Source organism: Microtus pennsylvanicus, chromosome 8, assembly GCF_037038515.1.
Source record: "Microtus pennsylvanicus isolate mMicPen1 chromosome 8, mMicPen1.hap1, whole genome shotgun sequence".
NCBI classification, from domain to species: Eukaryota; Metazoa; Chordata; class Mammalia; order Rodentia; family Cricetidae; genus Microtus; species Microtus pennsylvanicus.
The window spans coordinates 20,545,298-20,558,825 of NC_134586.1; the positions used below are offsets into that span (position 1 = coordinate 20,545,298).

A 13,528-nucleotide genomic window follows, 5' to 3' on the forward strand; every position below is an offset into this window, starting at 1 on the left:
TCTTTAGCATCTTTACCCTCTTTCTCTGAAAGAGACTGGGTCTTACGTCAAACATGGCTCTTTCTGTAGGTTAATTGAGGATTATCATTTATCAAATTAAAATCTGAGTCCTGCTTTGCGATTTCACTAATTCAAAAACATTCATTGAAAGTTTTTAGGATCTAGCAAATCAGTACGTTGAATACATCAGCACATTCTTGCTTGGGAGTTAGAGGCGTGTAGCAACCACAGTGCCCTGCCTTCAAGGAGCTTGACTTGAAAAGGAGACACAAGGCACACAGAGGCCGTGCAGCATGAAAAGCACCATCGCAGAGACCCTGGCTAGCCCAACTGGACGGGAGTCAGAAGGGGAGGAGCCAAGCAAGGAGAAGGTGAGGTTTGAGTTGGGTCTTGACGCTCACATAGGAGTTTGAGTGGAATAGCATGGCAGGCTGTGGAAATGTTCTCAAGGTTCCCTGGGTTTGGAATAAAAGCAATGATTTTTAAGTGGAAACAATCAGGATCCAAATTCATCTCAGAAAGACAATTGCAGGGGCTTTTGTAGAAGGGGTGGGAAGGAACCCGCTGGAGAGCAGACAGGGTGTTTGGTAGTTTCCAGGTGGTTTAGGGGGTATGAAGAGGGAACTGTGGTCAGGGAGAGGGTGAGGGTGATTCTAGACTTGGGAGTCTTGCTCAGATGTGCGGGCAGAGGGCTACGGTAGCAGAGTTTGGGGTCTCTCTGGGTTTCCAGTTAAGTGACCATGCTGATGTTGATGCTGTTTTTAGCAAAGGGAAGAGAAGTGGACTTGGCGTTGAGACCCATTGGAGGATTCCTGTGGGACTTCGGGCTGGACATCTCCCTGTGTTCAGTGGCCCGGGGCAGGGCTTCTGGGGCACGTGGGGCAGTTGGCTTCCTAGCTGGCCATGTGTCATGAGCTGTGTGGCTCGGGGTGTGCTGTCCAAGCTTCCTCTTTGCCGCCGAATGGGGATGCAGTGCTTATGGTATAGTCTGCTTTGTAGGGGATGGAGATGGTGGGTACTACCAGCCTGCTGTTTCGTGGGGTTACTCTCAGTGGTCTTGACTGGGAGGAAAGACCACGTCTCAACTCTCAGTTTTGCTATAGAATTGCATTGGACCTTGGCGCTGCTCCTCCAGTGCTTGGGGCACAGTTTGCTTACTCAGCTATGGAGGGCGCTAGGTTGGGTGATATCTAACACAGTTTGAGTGCAAAATTTCTCTGAGTTCTTCTAAAATTAAGAGAAAGAAGTGTCTCCCCACTGTATGGTAGAACTTAACTAACCAGACAAAGGGTACTGGGGACAGGTGTTTCCCGTGTATTGTTAACTATGTCCTCTACCTCCGGAGACACCGAGTGGAGAGCCCTGGTTATTCAGGCTGTGTCTACAGTGTGCTAGAGTGCCGGGGAAGCGACAGGTGACAGGCGGTGACTGTCAGCCTACAGGGACAGAGCCCAGCACCCAGACCCTGAATCTTATAGACTACAGCCTTCTGCAATTGTAAATTCCAGAACTGAACGTTCTGTGGACCTACTATGTACTGCGCTAGGTACTGCGGTGGTCAGATTAGGTACTGCGGTGGTCAGATGTGGGAGTTTGGGGCTGGGACAAACAGAGCAGAGGCGGGAAGGATAGTGACAGGTGGCCCAGGGTCTTTGGCTGCCTGGGAGTAACCTTTGAAGGAAGCATGAATGTTTGCTAGAGAAGGGGTGGACTCCCGGCCTATGACATCATCCCTTTCCAGTGAGAGTCTGGCACCTGGAGGGGAATTAGGCTATGGAAGGAAGATGTTCTGTTAGACAGACCAGCAATGATTAGAATGAAAAGAAATTATTCTCCACTATTTATTAGCTATAGCTTGGGCCACGCACTATGTCAGGTGCTGTCTGCATGTTGATACCAACTGCATGCCTTTAGGAATTTATTGTGAATTGAGACGAGGAAACTTTTTAAGAACAGAGCTGGGATTTGAACACATATATGACTGATCTGGGCATCACACAGACCCTTCCCACACAGACAGCAGAGGCAGACAGGTGAGCTCAGTAAGAAAGAACTTTGTGGTAGTGGGAACTGCGGAGTGACGTAGTTTTTCTAGTAGAGTTTGAACAGATTATAATTGCTGCCTCTGTGGATGTTCTCTGGGATTTCTGGAGAGGGGAGGAGAGGGTAAGTAAGTGTACCATGAACCCATTGCATACTGGGACAGCTCAGTGGGGAGGCAGGCTTGATAGCCAACCTTGCCTACAAGAAACTGAAGCCCACAGGGTTGAACCTAGACTCATACCTGAATCTCTGGCTCCACCTCCTGTGCCCTTCCCTCTGCCCTGCCTTGCCTCTCCAGAACATCTGTGAATTCTGTGATCTGCCTTACCCCTCCCCCATTCTGTCCACCCACTCCCTTGACTGAATCCAGATCCCCATGATGTCTATGGGTGGCTAAACTTAAAACAAGCCACAGCTAGAATCCAAGTTGACTGAATGGTTCTTGCCACAGTTGGTACGGATGCCTGGGTGTGCACGAATGTGTGTGTTTGTGTGTTGGAAGCTTGTGTGTCTTAGAGAGCCATAGTAGGGCTTTGAAGTCTCTATGAGGAGGGAGTGTGTGTGCTAAGGAGTGGACTGGGGATTTGGTGACTTAGAACTGGGGGAGAAGCTATAGGATCTAGAGCCTTGGCCTCTGATCTGCCAGCCCCTCCTGCCCAAAGAAAGGGGTGCAGATGTGGGGAGTTAATTACTCAATTAGTTCCAACAGCTCAGGCAGGCTTCTGCTCAGGAGATGATTTACTGATGGATGCGGAAACTGCTCATTTGCTAATTCTAGTAACTGACAGAGACGGAAACTTTGGGGGTTGGGAGGCAGAAATGTAGTTAGTGCACCCCAGGGGCCTTGGACTATGGCACTCTTCTTTCTTTCTTTCTTTCTTTCTCTCTCTCTCTCTCTCTCTCTCTCTCTCTCTCTCTCTCTTTCTTTTTCTCTTTACTTCCCTCCTCCATCTCTCCCTTCTTTCCTTCTTTCCTTGCTTCCTTCCTTCCTTCTTTTTTTGCTTTTGCTTTTAGAGACAGGGTTTCTCTATGTAGCCCTGGCTATCCTGGAACTAGCTCTGTAGACCAGGCTACACAGAGCTCCACCTGCCTCTGCCTCTCAAGTACTGGGATTAAAGGTGTGTGTCACCACTGCCCAACTGACCATGGTACTCTTGAGTGTAAACCTTGTTGTTGGCCTTAAGTGAAGGACTTGCTTACCCAGTTCTGCCTTTCTTCCTGTGATTTCCTGCTCATTAGCATTTGCATTAGAACAGTTGGTTCCATCCATCCATCCATCCATCCATCCATCCATCCATCCATCCTTACTGAGTAGTGGCACATGAGGAGGGTGTGGTAGATGCTAAAAGAGACTTGATTAGTGCCTTCTACCTGCAGTCATTGTGCCCTCTTGGGCTGTCTAGGCAGTCAGTTACCTAGGGTTAATTCAGGAGGAGCTGTGGCTACAAGGAAGACCGTTAATTGGGTCATCAGCCCAAGGAACCTCCATGCCAAGGGACAGTGGGCTGATTGGAGCTGAGAAGTGGGGCTGGTTGGTAGAGAGCCTAGTAAAACTGTTTGATCATCTCTGAGGCCAGTGTGGAGCTGCATCAGAGGCAGAAGGAGGGGAATCAGCAGTGTGGTTGTAGATGGATGATGTCGGATCAGGTTGAAAGCTGTCTGGGGCTTTTGTTGGGTACCGTCTGTGCTCATCTCTTTTGTCGAATGTTGCTAGGGGTTAGCATGTATGTAAAAATGAGAGGTCAAGGCAGAGCCCTAAGATGGTCCTCGGGTGAGTTGGGTTGGGGTGGGAGTTGTGAAGTCGAGGGTTGGGAGACAGCACAGTTAGGGGCTAGAGCTGAGCAATTACTTTGGTAGTCATGTCCCTTTTCAAATGGGAGAAATTATTTTTTAGTTATTTTCGCCTCATGGTGATACAGTACCTGAAAGAAACAACATAAGGAAGTCCACCATGGGAGCGGCTGGTTACATAATATCCTCAGTCGTGAAGTAGAGAGGTGGGGCTGGAATGAGACATGGCCTCCATGTCTCCCAGCTAGACCCCATTTCCCAAAGGTTCCACAGTCTTCTCCCAGGACAGTGCCACCATCTGAGGGTCAGTTGTTCAAGCCTATGAGTCCTTGGGGAACATTTTATATCCAAGTCATATGGGGAGGCTGACAGAAATGTCTTGAGGTTGCTTTGGTCCTTGCATGCAAACCCCCTGAGAAGAGGGATTGAGGGCTGACAGTGAGGAAGTCCTGCCATTTGTAGCTGGAGAAGGCTGGCTAGAGGTGGTGGCTCATAGCTCCTGCATGTGCAGGGGAGAGGACAGAGCTAGATCAGCAGATCTAGATCCAGGAGGCAGCCTTCTAAGCAGCAGCTCTCAAACGGGAGCACATTTTAGAATCCCGGAAGTGGAAAGTCTTTTTTAACAGAGCGGCCGTGTCAGGGTCCAGCTTAGTGGGAGCAGCATGTGTTAGGAATTGGCATGCTACGTATGACTCTCAGGTTCTAAGAGAGGTGGCTTGGGAACCACGCTTAGAGAAACTGCTTAGAAAGCACTCTGCATCGTGGAGAGAGTTTGCCTCTGACTCCGAGGAGGCGGATGCTGGCTAGTAGGTGACGGGCCTCGGGTGCAAGTATTTTTGACTAGGAGTGATGGTGTCTGCTGCAGTTACCCTGGTACTCTGAGGGTCATGCCCAGCATACATTTTCCTATACACACAGCTGTTGTCATTGCTTGTAAAATGGTAGCAGATATGTTTAGAAGACTCTGTCTGGATAGGTCAAAGCTCAGGCAGGGAAGGGAGAATACAAGGGCTGTTCCCTCAGTCCAGAGAGTGAGTCTATTTCTCTAAGGTGTGGATGACCACTTCTGGCTTGAGGTAGCCGGTGACAGGGAAGTAGGTCCAGAGCTCCCTAGTTATAACACCTGCTGGCTATCTCTAACTGGTATCCCCTCTCACTGGTGCTGATGCTGCTTAAACTGGGCAATTAGAGTTTTAAGATGCTTCTGGTGGCATGAGTGACCTGTCCCGCCCTAGGGATTTTGCTGATGTCCTGCAGCATGAGGTTGGAGTGGGATAGCTTCTGGTTGTGTGTGTGACCTGTCCCGCCCTGGGGACTTTGCTGATGTCCTGCAGTGTGAGTTTGGAGTGGAGATAACTTGTGTCCAGAATGCCCTCTTTCTCCATCCCTTCTCAAGCCAGCTTCCAATTACTTGTGTGTCTTTTGGTGGTGTGCAGCTTGGAATATGGCCGCCATGTGGTACAGAAGGCTATCATTGGAATCATGCTGAGATCCACGAAGGGAAGGGTTTCATTGCTAACTTCCATTGGTTCCTCGGTTCTGTGGCCTTTATTTAGTTTTGGTGTCTGGCGAGGCCAGTGGCGATGTCTTTAAAATGATGATGATGAAGCTCTTCTCTAGACTTTGACTTTAGGATGGGTTTAGTCATAGTCAACACATGAGTGTGCCAGTGTGTAACCAGCAGGTACCCAGTGCAGGGAGGGATCCCATGGTGGGGGAAGGAAGGGAGTCATTCTCGGAGAGCACAGAAGCCATCCCTTGGGGCTGTGTTTTTATCTGACTCTTGTTGTCAAGACAAGGAAAATAGGTGCTGTGCTAGCTTTCCCTTTGTTGAAACTTCTGGGGATTTGTAGGGTGGAGCTAGGAGTCTTTTTGCCATGGTGACTGGGGTCACATTCAGAGATGGAATCTGGGGGTGCCTAAGGCAGCCCCTGATTCACATTCCTGTGACCTGTATTCTAGAAGGTGTGACCTGAGGGTTTCTGGACTCTATGCCGTGTACTGGTGTAAGGGGTTGACCAGTCCCTTCATAACTCCCAAGTGGGCCTCCTCAGTGAGCTGGCTTCTCTAGCTCCTACCCAGGCTGGCCGCCTGCTGTGGCTACGTGCTGCAGCTGGGCCTGCAGAACTTAAAATAGCAATATGAGCTGTCCGCCTTGCATGTGGGGAGCCTGCCCAAGGCATGATGGGGCAGCCATTCGGCCCTTACCACTGGGGTGGAGCGCATTTGGGGGGTTTCTTGTCTCAGAATAGGGAATGGGGAACCGAAGTGGCTGGAGGCATTTAACTGGTGCCCATGGGGTGCAAAGGACTCATCTTCCCTAGACCTCGTAAGGGAACACCTCAATCCCGATCTTCCACTGCAGCTCAGAAGCCTTTAGGCTTGGCATCCTGTTTGGCCTTCTCCCTGATCCTCTCTACGGCCCAGAGTTAGCCATGTTGGGCCCCATTACAGCCTAAACAAAGAATAAATGAAGTACAGAGTTGGGACGGGGGATACCTGTGCCAGGTCCCAGTGGCAGGGCCAGGGCATCAGGGTTCTCTGCTGGGTTCTCTACTGGGCAGGCAGGAACCTGGGGGCTCCCTCACCCTAGCTGCCTCCTCTAAGAAAATTAAGATGGGAAACCACCCTAAGGTCTGCCTGCCTTCATTCACTCATGCAGAAGAATGTACCGGTTCCCCACCCCCATACATCATGCTCTGTTCTTGGCTGTGGAAATACAGCAATGAATGAGACAGACACAAATCCCTGCCCTTCTTAAGGCCATCTCTAGTGGGCGGCAGCATCATAAACAATCTACATAGTAAAAAATGTAAGCTCCCCTGTGTTTGGGGAATAAGTAGGATGAAGAAAGCGGAGCAGGGTCAGAGTGCTTGGGAGGTCCTGGAGAAGGAGACGTCTGAAAGAAGGTTGGGGGGGGGGGGGAGGAAGGGAAATCAGCAGTGCAGAGATCTGAGGAAAGATTGCTCAGGTAGTGTGAAAGCCTAGGATGAAGTCTCTAAGAGAGCAGAATGGGGGGTAGGAGGGAGAGAGGGATTGATGAGTCTTAGAAGAGCATCATCCTTTTCTCTGGGAGCAGTGGGAAGCATTAGGGTTTTGCACAGGGCAGTGACTTGGTGTGACTCATGAGACAAGATCAGTGCAGTTGTCTTTCTGGGGTGGGTAGGTCTCTCTGAGGAGGCCCAAGCAGACTGTGAAAGCTCCCCACCCTGCCTTCCCTGTGCCGTGTTCAGCCTGCATCACTAGGCCCCAAACCCCAGTCATGGAGACTTTCATCCTGGACTGGACTGGGTTTCTTCTCCCTGCCTTTGGGTTTTTTTTAGGGGAAGAGAATAGGTTTGTTACAGTGGTTTTCTGAAGCTAGCTTAGGCTGCCAGTTGAGATCGTCGTCGTAAGTAATCAGAATTTGCTAGCTGGTGTTAAACTACGGGTTGTTTGCAACTGGCCGTGGTGGCCACTGGTAAGCGTTGTGGATCAGGGCTTTCCCTATGGGCTGTTGGTAAGTACTTTGCAGTCCACCGCTGTTTTATGATCTCTGCTCTGCTGGGTCATGGCTTTGGAGGGCAAACCAGGCTTGGCTTTCATTTGGCAAAGTCTCAGTGTTCATGGTCTGTGAAGTGTGAAAGGGCAGAGGGAGCATTGGATGAAGGTGACGACGCTGGTGGTCGGGCACACAGCAGTGTGCTTCCCAGGATAGACAGGCCATGCGTGTCCCATGAGGTTGCAGATGGAAATTTCATGATCATCCTGGCCTGGTAACCCTGGTGGAGGATTGCTTTTCTCCCCTCTGCTTCTTTCCTCTCCTCCATCCGTCTGTGTGTGCAGGGCGGATTTGAAGTATGCTTCAGTCCGGGCCAGCCCTGTGCAAAAGCAGAGCCTCGCACTAATCTCAGATAAAGCTGCTGGGTCTGTTTCAGAAGTCAGGAGATGTAGGTTCTACCCAGAGCTATGAATTGGCTTCTCATTTAGAATTGGGAACACATTTCCTGCTTATCTTTCAGGGGTCTGGTGTAAGGATCAGATATGATCAGAAGTATGAAAAAATCCCTTTAAAAAACAACCAGAACTAGTCCACAGAAACGTGGCTTTTTCTTAGGCCGTCTCTGCACTGGCGCTCCTCCTCCTCTGTCTTCCTCCTGCTAGGATGTCAGGCGCACCCCATTTCTTCCGAAGGCTTCCTCCTCTGAGCAGGACCTCTCAGCTCCCCGTTTATACATCTGCTGGTCGCTCATTCTGTTCTTCCTAGGACATAGATGGAGCAGGGATCTTTCCTGGTGATTCCTGTAGTGATGAACCCAGGATGGGCACTGTCTGGGTGCTGAGGAATTCCTCGGTGACCAATCAACTGAGTGGGTCTTGATTGTCCTTCTCAAACTCCTGTGATGTGTGCTGTTCAGCTGGGGCATGAGTGTGGATGGGCGGTTCTGGAGGATAGTGCTTTCTAGTAGATAAGAGAATGTCCAGATCATCTGTCCTTCATGATCACACCCAGCTCGATTTCATGGATGAGAAAATACAGGCGTGCTCATTCATTCATTCATTCATTCATTCATTCCATGCCCTGTCTCAGAGAACTGCAAGTCTCCTGTCTGGATAGCCTGAACTGGAACTAGGTTACCAATTCTTCTGTCTGGCCCTCAGTCTTTGCATGCTTGCTTCAGGAGGCAGGTGCGGTGGGGGCGGGGTAGACCATGCCCTTACAGAAAGATGGATAGATCAAGGCTATTGAATCCTGTGCAGGCCTAGGTAGTAGGAGGAGGGAGGAGGGAAGTGACTGCTCAATGCCTGTCCCTGCTGGATCCGGCCCACAATGGGTGTGGCTGGCCTTTCCTCTGACCCTAGGAGGAGAGGGGAGGAGCATGGGCTAGGATGTCGGAAGCACCTCTTGAGGCGGGAGCTTGAGAGATGAGTAATAGCGGCTCCCGGAGTCCAGGATGGCCATTTGAGCTCCTTTATAGTTTCTGGAGATGGCTGAATCTGGAGGGTGACTATAGATGGATGGCCTTCAGAGGGGAGGATGGATGGTGGGGCTCCATTGAGGTAGAGACACACCAGCCAGGCAGTGGACGGTATTGTGAGTATTTTGAGTGTGTATGATGACTGAGTGGCAAGGTTTTGGGGCTCTGTGCACTGTGGGGGAGGAGAGTCAATGTCCTTCCAGGCTTAAGTGTGTACCATCCATCAAGCTGGGGGAATGAGTTATTCTTGTATGGAGTTTCCTTGGGTTTTGTATGTGGAAAAAAAGATATTTGTGCAAATAAACATAATACAGGTTATAATAAAACCAGTGCCTAATGGAGCGATTCAGAGGGAGAAGAGTCCTCAGTGTTGGGGGGTCCTTCACTGATGATAATGACATTTGAAACAGCAGCTAAAGGCAGAGGTGGGGGGAGCCTGCCATGGGGCAGGCTATGAGCCAAATGCGGAGCCCCAGAGTTGGGGGTGGAAAGCAAGAAGCTTGGGCTGTCAGAGAGTAGGACATAGGCAGGGCCTTGTAGAAGTAAAGGCTGACAGTACAGCATGGATTGCCAGTGTCAAGCTCAAGCATTTGTGTTTCTATACCTCGGGAGCCAGTGGAGGTCATGAGTTGATACACACCTCTGAGCTCTACCCTGGGAAAAGAATGGTTAGCATGGTAGGGTGAATAAGGAGCAGGGAGCAGGTATCAGGCAGAAGCCTGGCAGGTGGAGGGCAGTAACAGGGAGGGAACGTGTGGCAGGGAATGCACTCGTGCCCCTTCTGGGCATGCATTGAGGAAGAGTCGTGTAGCGGGTCATGGCTGGGCACATATCCAATTTGATTGGTGACAATAGGGAGGAGTTTCTGTTGGCTCAGTCTAAAACTTTAGAAAGTCTTTCTAGAACTGCTGGAGGTTTGGTAGCCCAGGTGGCCGAGGAGAGGGTGTGGCTTGTGACCATTTTCACTAGTACCTTGACATGAAGAAAAAATGCTTGGAGATTTGGGGTGGGGGTACCAGCTGAGGGCACCTTCAGCAAGTTGAACCAGCCTAAAGAGACAGGAAAGAACCAGGTGATAGCTCCTGCTTATGCCTTGTTTCTTAGGGTGATCCTGGAGGTCCTGAGAGCACCAAGGGACTTGTGCACTGTGACATTTGTGAGTTGTCAGACATGCAATAGGAGGTCTACTCTTCTGGGCGCTGCTAGTGTATGTGGAAAACACCTCTGATGGGTTCTGAGCAGGGTGTACATCTGGGCACATTTCCACCTTCTTAACTGTAGGACATTGTCACGTGCTTCTTCTGCTCTGTCTCCTCCTGTAGCCTCCAGGCGCAGTGGAGGGAGACAGGGAAGAGGAACAGGAGACCCTAGCTCCTGGAGTCAGCAGAAGGGTCCTAGCTGTAAGACCAGCTTGCTGGCGGGCTGGATGCTGGGTCAGAGAGCACTGTCCCAGCCGGCAAGTTTGTGTTCTCCACGGAGTGGTTTAGGAATATTGGATTTGCTGGGTCAGTAAATTTCTGCTGGTGCATGGCAATAAACCTCAGGCTTCATCACGCTTGCCTGTGCCGGGCAGTCTGCCTTATCTCATCCTCCCGAAGCCACCTGCCCTCCTCGATAAGTACTAATAACAAATGCTTGCTTTCTTTTTCCTCTGCTTCCTGGGACTGAATGGCCCAGAGTGGTCATGTGTGGGGCTGCAGGTCCATCTGCCTGTCTAGTACAATGCCCTGTGCAGCAGGCATTTCTACAGGATCTAATGGGGTGGTGATTGGCCTGGGAATGAAAGGTGGGCCTGGCTGGGGACTCTTTTGGAAAGAACGTCTCAGGGGCTGAGTGCTTGTGTGTACGAAGAGGATGCGTGCTCTCAGCGGGTCACAGACTAGGGGATAGCTTGAAGACCAGGAAACATTGTAGTGCATTGATTCTGAAATCTTCTGGGGGTGGCCAAGACACATGACCTTGACCATGCTGCTGCCCCCGGACTGCGGGTATGAGCAAGTTGGGGTGCCAAGGAAATGAGGTTTCAGGTCAGGGAGCTGCCAGGAGGAGAGGGAGAGGGATTGGGGTAGAGTTGATGGCAGGGGATCTGCAGATTCCTGCTGCCCTCCTGGCCTCTGTGTTCCAGTCTCACTTTCCGCTCAGGTCCATTCTTCCCCTTAGTCTCAGCCGCATGTGGTGTGCACCCCACCTCTGCCCCATGCCCACTTTGCCCAGCACTTCCCTTCTGCCTTCTGCCTGTCTGCCTACTTCCAAAATGTAAGGCAGGCACTTGGCATCAGAGTTCAAAGGTCCATAGAGAATCCACCGGTTCAGCATTCATGGATTGTAGTTGAGGAACTGGGGGTTGGTCATACAGATAACCAGCACCCTGCGGCTTTCAGCGCTGAGCAGTGCAAGGCTCCCACAAGCCCCTCCCCTTGCTTGCCCTTGCATTTTTGTGGATGTGTTTCATCGGTTAATTTCCAGGCTGGCCTGTGGATCAGCCGTAGTCCTGGGTGCTGGCTGTGCAACAATGAGAAAGATCAGTCTCTGGTGCTCTGGGCCTTATGATCTAATGGGAGAGAATCAGCCAGGAAATTGTCACTTGGAGAAACACACACTCTCACACTGTGATGAATACTATGGAAGAAACAGGCAAATTGTGCTCTGAGAATATAACGGTGGGGAGGGAGCTTAGCATGGCAGGTAGGGGGCCCAGAAAGCCAGAAAAAAAAAGACCTTTGTGGAGGATGCCAGAGACTTACTGAAGAGAGGACTGTGAAGGGCAGCCAGGCAGAGGGAACAGCATGGGCAGAAGCTCAGAGGACAGGAGAACAGAGCTTAGTGTTTGCCAGAGCCTTAGAGAGGCAGGCAGGGTCTATTGGGCTGGACCTTTAAGGTCTCATGCGTCCCAGGCAGCCTCAAACTCTGTAGACAAGGCTGGCCTTGAACTCCTGATCCTATGTCTCCATCTCCTGGGATTACAAGTATGTACCACCATGCCTGGCTCTTAAAGGTTGTTGTAAGAGCTTAGGTTATCCTAGAAAAGGAGAATTGCAAACATTCACATGTGCGTGTCTGCACACATAAGCACATGACTAGAGTGTAAGTAGATGAAACACCACTGCAGGGGTTAAAGCGGAGAGGCTTTGGTGAGCCGATGTGTCTGGAGTAGGGTGTGAAGGCTCCTGGTGAGCCATGAGGTAAGCACGGAGCGGGGAGAGAGACATTGTGGTAGGATTTAGAACTGGTAGGGAGCCGGTGATGTATGGAGTTGGATGAGGATGGGGTTTCTGGATTAGACAATGTGATAGACATTCAGGCTTATTTATTTATCAAGAGGGGAAAGGTTTAGCAAGTAGGTCTCTGTGGGGAATATGAAATCCAAGATGCCTGTGGCAGCCACATGGGGAGGATGGGCAGGAGGAGTCTTGTATATGTCTTTGGGATTCAGAAGACCAGTGAGGGCCAAGTGAGGATCCAGGTGTCACCAGCTGTCATGGGAAAAACTGATGTTCTCAATCTTAGAAACACAGTCACAGGACATTGCATGTTCATAGTGAGGTGTCTGTTTTTCCTCTGTTCAACCCACCCTAACTAGACAGGCATGGGGACTCGGTTTGCTATAATAGTTACAGTTGACCACACTCACGGTGCCTCAGTGTGCTGAGCATTTTTCTGTGGTCCAGACTCCATGTGTATTACAATTATATTTATTACCTTGGATCTATGATTTTACCTGCAGCTTTGAAACTGTGCATTGTCATCTCATTTTACAAAAGGGGACGTTGAGACACGGGGTGTCTGAGTGCTTATTCTAGGTTATCCAGATCCATCAGGGCCTAAAGTCCAGGTGACTCCAGATGGCTGCTTCACTAGACATGAGACATGTTTCCTGGCCTTGGGGTGGAGCAGGAGGATGGAAACAACCAAGCTTTCTCCATTCTCTTTCACAGACCCTGTCCCAGATAACTCAGCCCCAGAGGATGTTTGGTGTGAGCTGGTTTCAGGGGTGAGGTCGGCTTTTTGACAGTTCCTGCAACTGTGTGCCTCTGCGTGGTCAGAAGCTGTATCTCAGTACTCCTGGCTGAGTCAGGAGTGGGTGCAGGTCCTTAGCTGGTGCTGTTTCTCAGGAGCAAAGCTGACGAGCATCCAGAGGTACCAGTACTTGCCTTAACCCACACACTTTCCTGTCAGGGGTGCTTATGTACAGCCAAGGTCTCTGAATCAGCAGCCCGGCTCCTGGTACATCTCGAGCCCAGCCAAGAGTAGTTTTGCTCTTGAGATTTGAAGCCTGGCATATAATACTATGGCATTCACATGAGTTCCTGGAACCAAGTTGCAGGCAGAGGTGTTTCTGTCTCCCCTGCCCTTGGAGCCCCTCTGTAAGTCTCTCTACACCCAGCACAAAGAAGGGGCCAGGGGCACCCTTGTCCTGCCTTGCTCCTGTGTCTTTTAATTTTCCTACCCTCCTGTTTCTGGACTCATCTTCCAGAATGGCTCTGCGAACCCATTGGTTAAACTTATTGCCTGCTTCTCTGTCCATTCAAGGACATGCTGTGTATTGGGGTGATGGCGTGAGCACATCAGTTAACATCATGACATTTATACCATCACTTGCTGGGTGTTTCCTAGGCTGCCACATCAGAGGCTGATGTCCTCAGGTGGCCTCCCTTCCAGGAACAATTCCATAGATTTTGGCTTGGGTCCCATCCTTTGGTGAGTGAACTTGGAGCCCAACTGTCCAGCCTGGGCAT

General features: G+C 50.5%; 1 protein-coding gene across 5 annotated transcripts in view; it reads left to right on the top strand.

The window, feature by feature from the left end:
* Tspan9 (tetraspanin 9) overlaps positions 1–13,528 on the top strand; it is a 182,524-nt gene that overhangs the window by 90,576 nt on the left and 78,420 nt on the right. The window contains exon 1 of one of the 5 annotated variants that reach the window (XM_075982675.1): positions 12,805–12,929. The exons of the other annotated variants lie outside the window; for them this stretch is intronic. The gene's annotated coding sequence lies outside the window, so the exon portion shown is untranslated. Of the gene's footprint in view, positions 1–12,804; positions 12,930–13,528 lie in introns of those variants that run through there. 5 annotated transcript variants of the gene reach the window in all.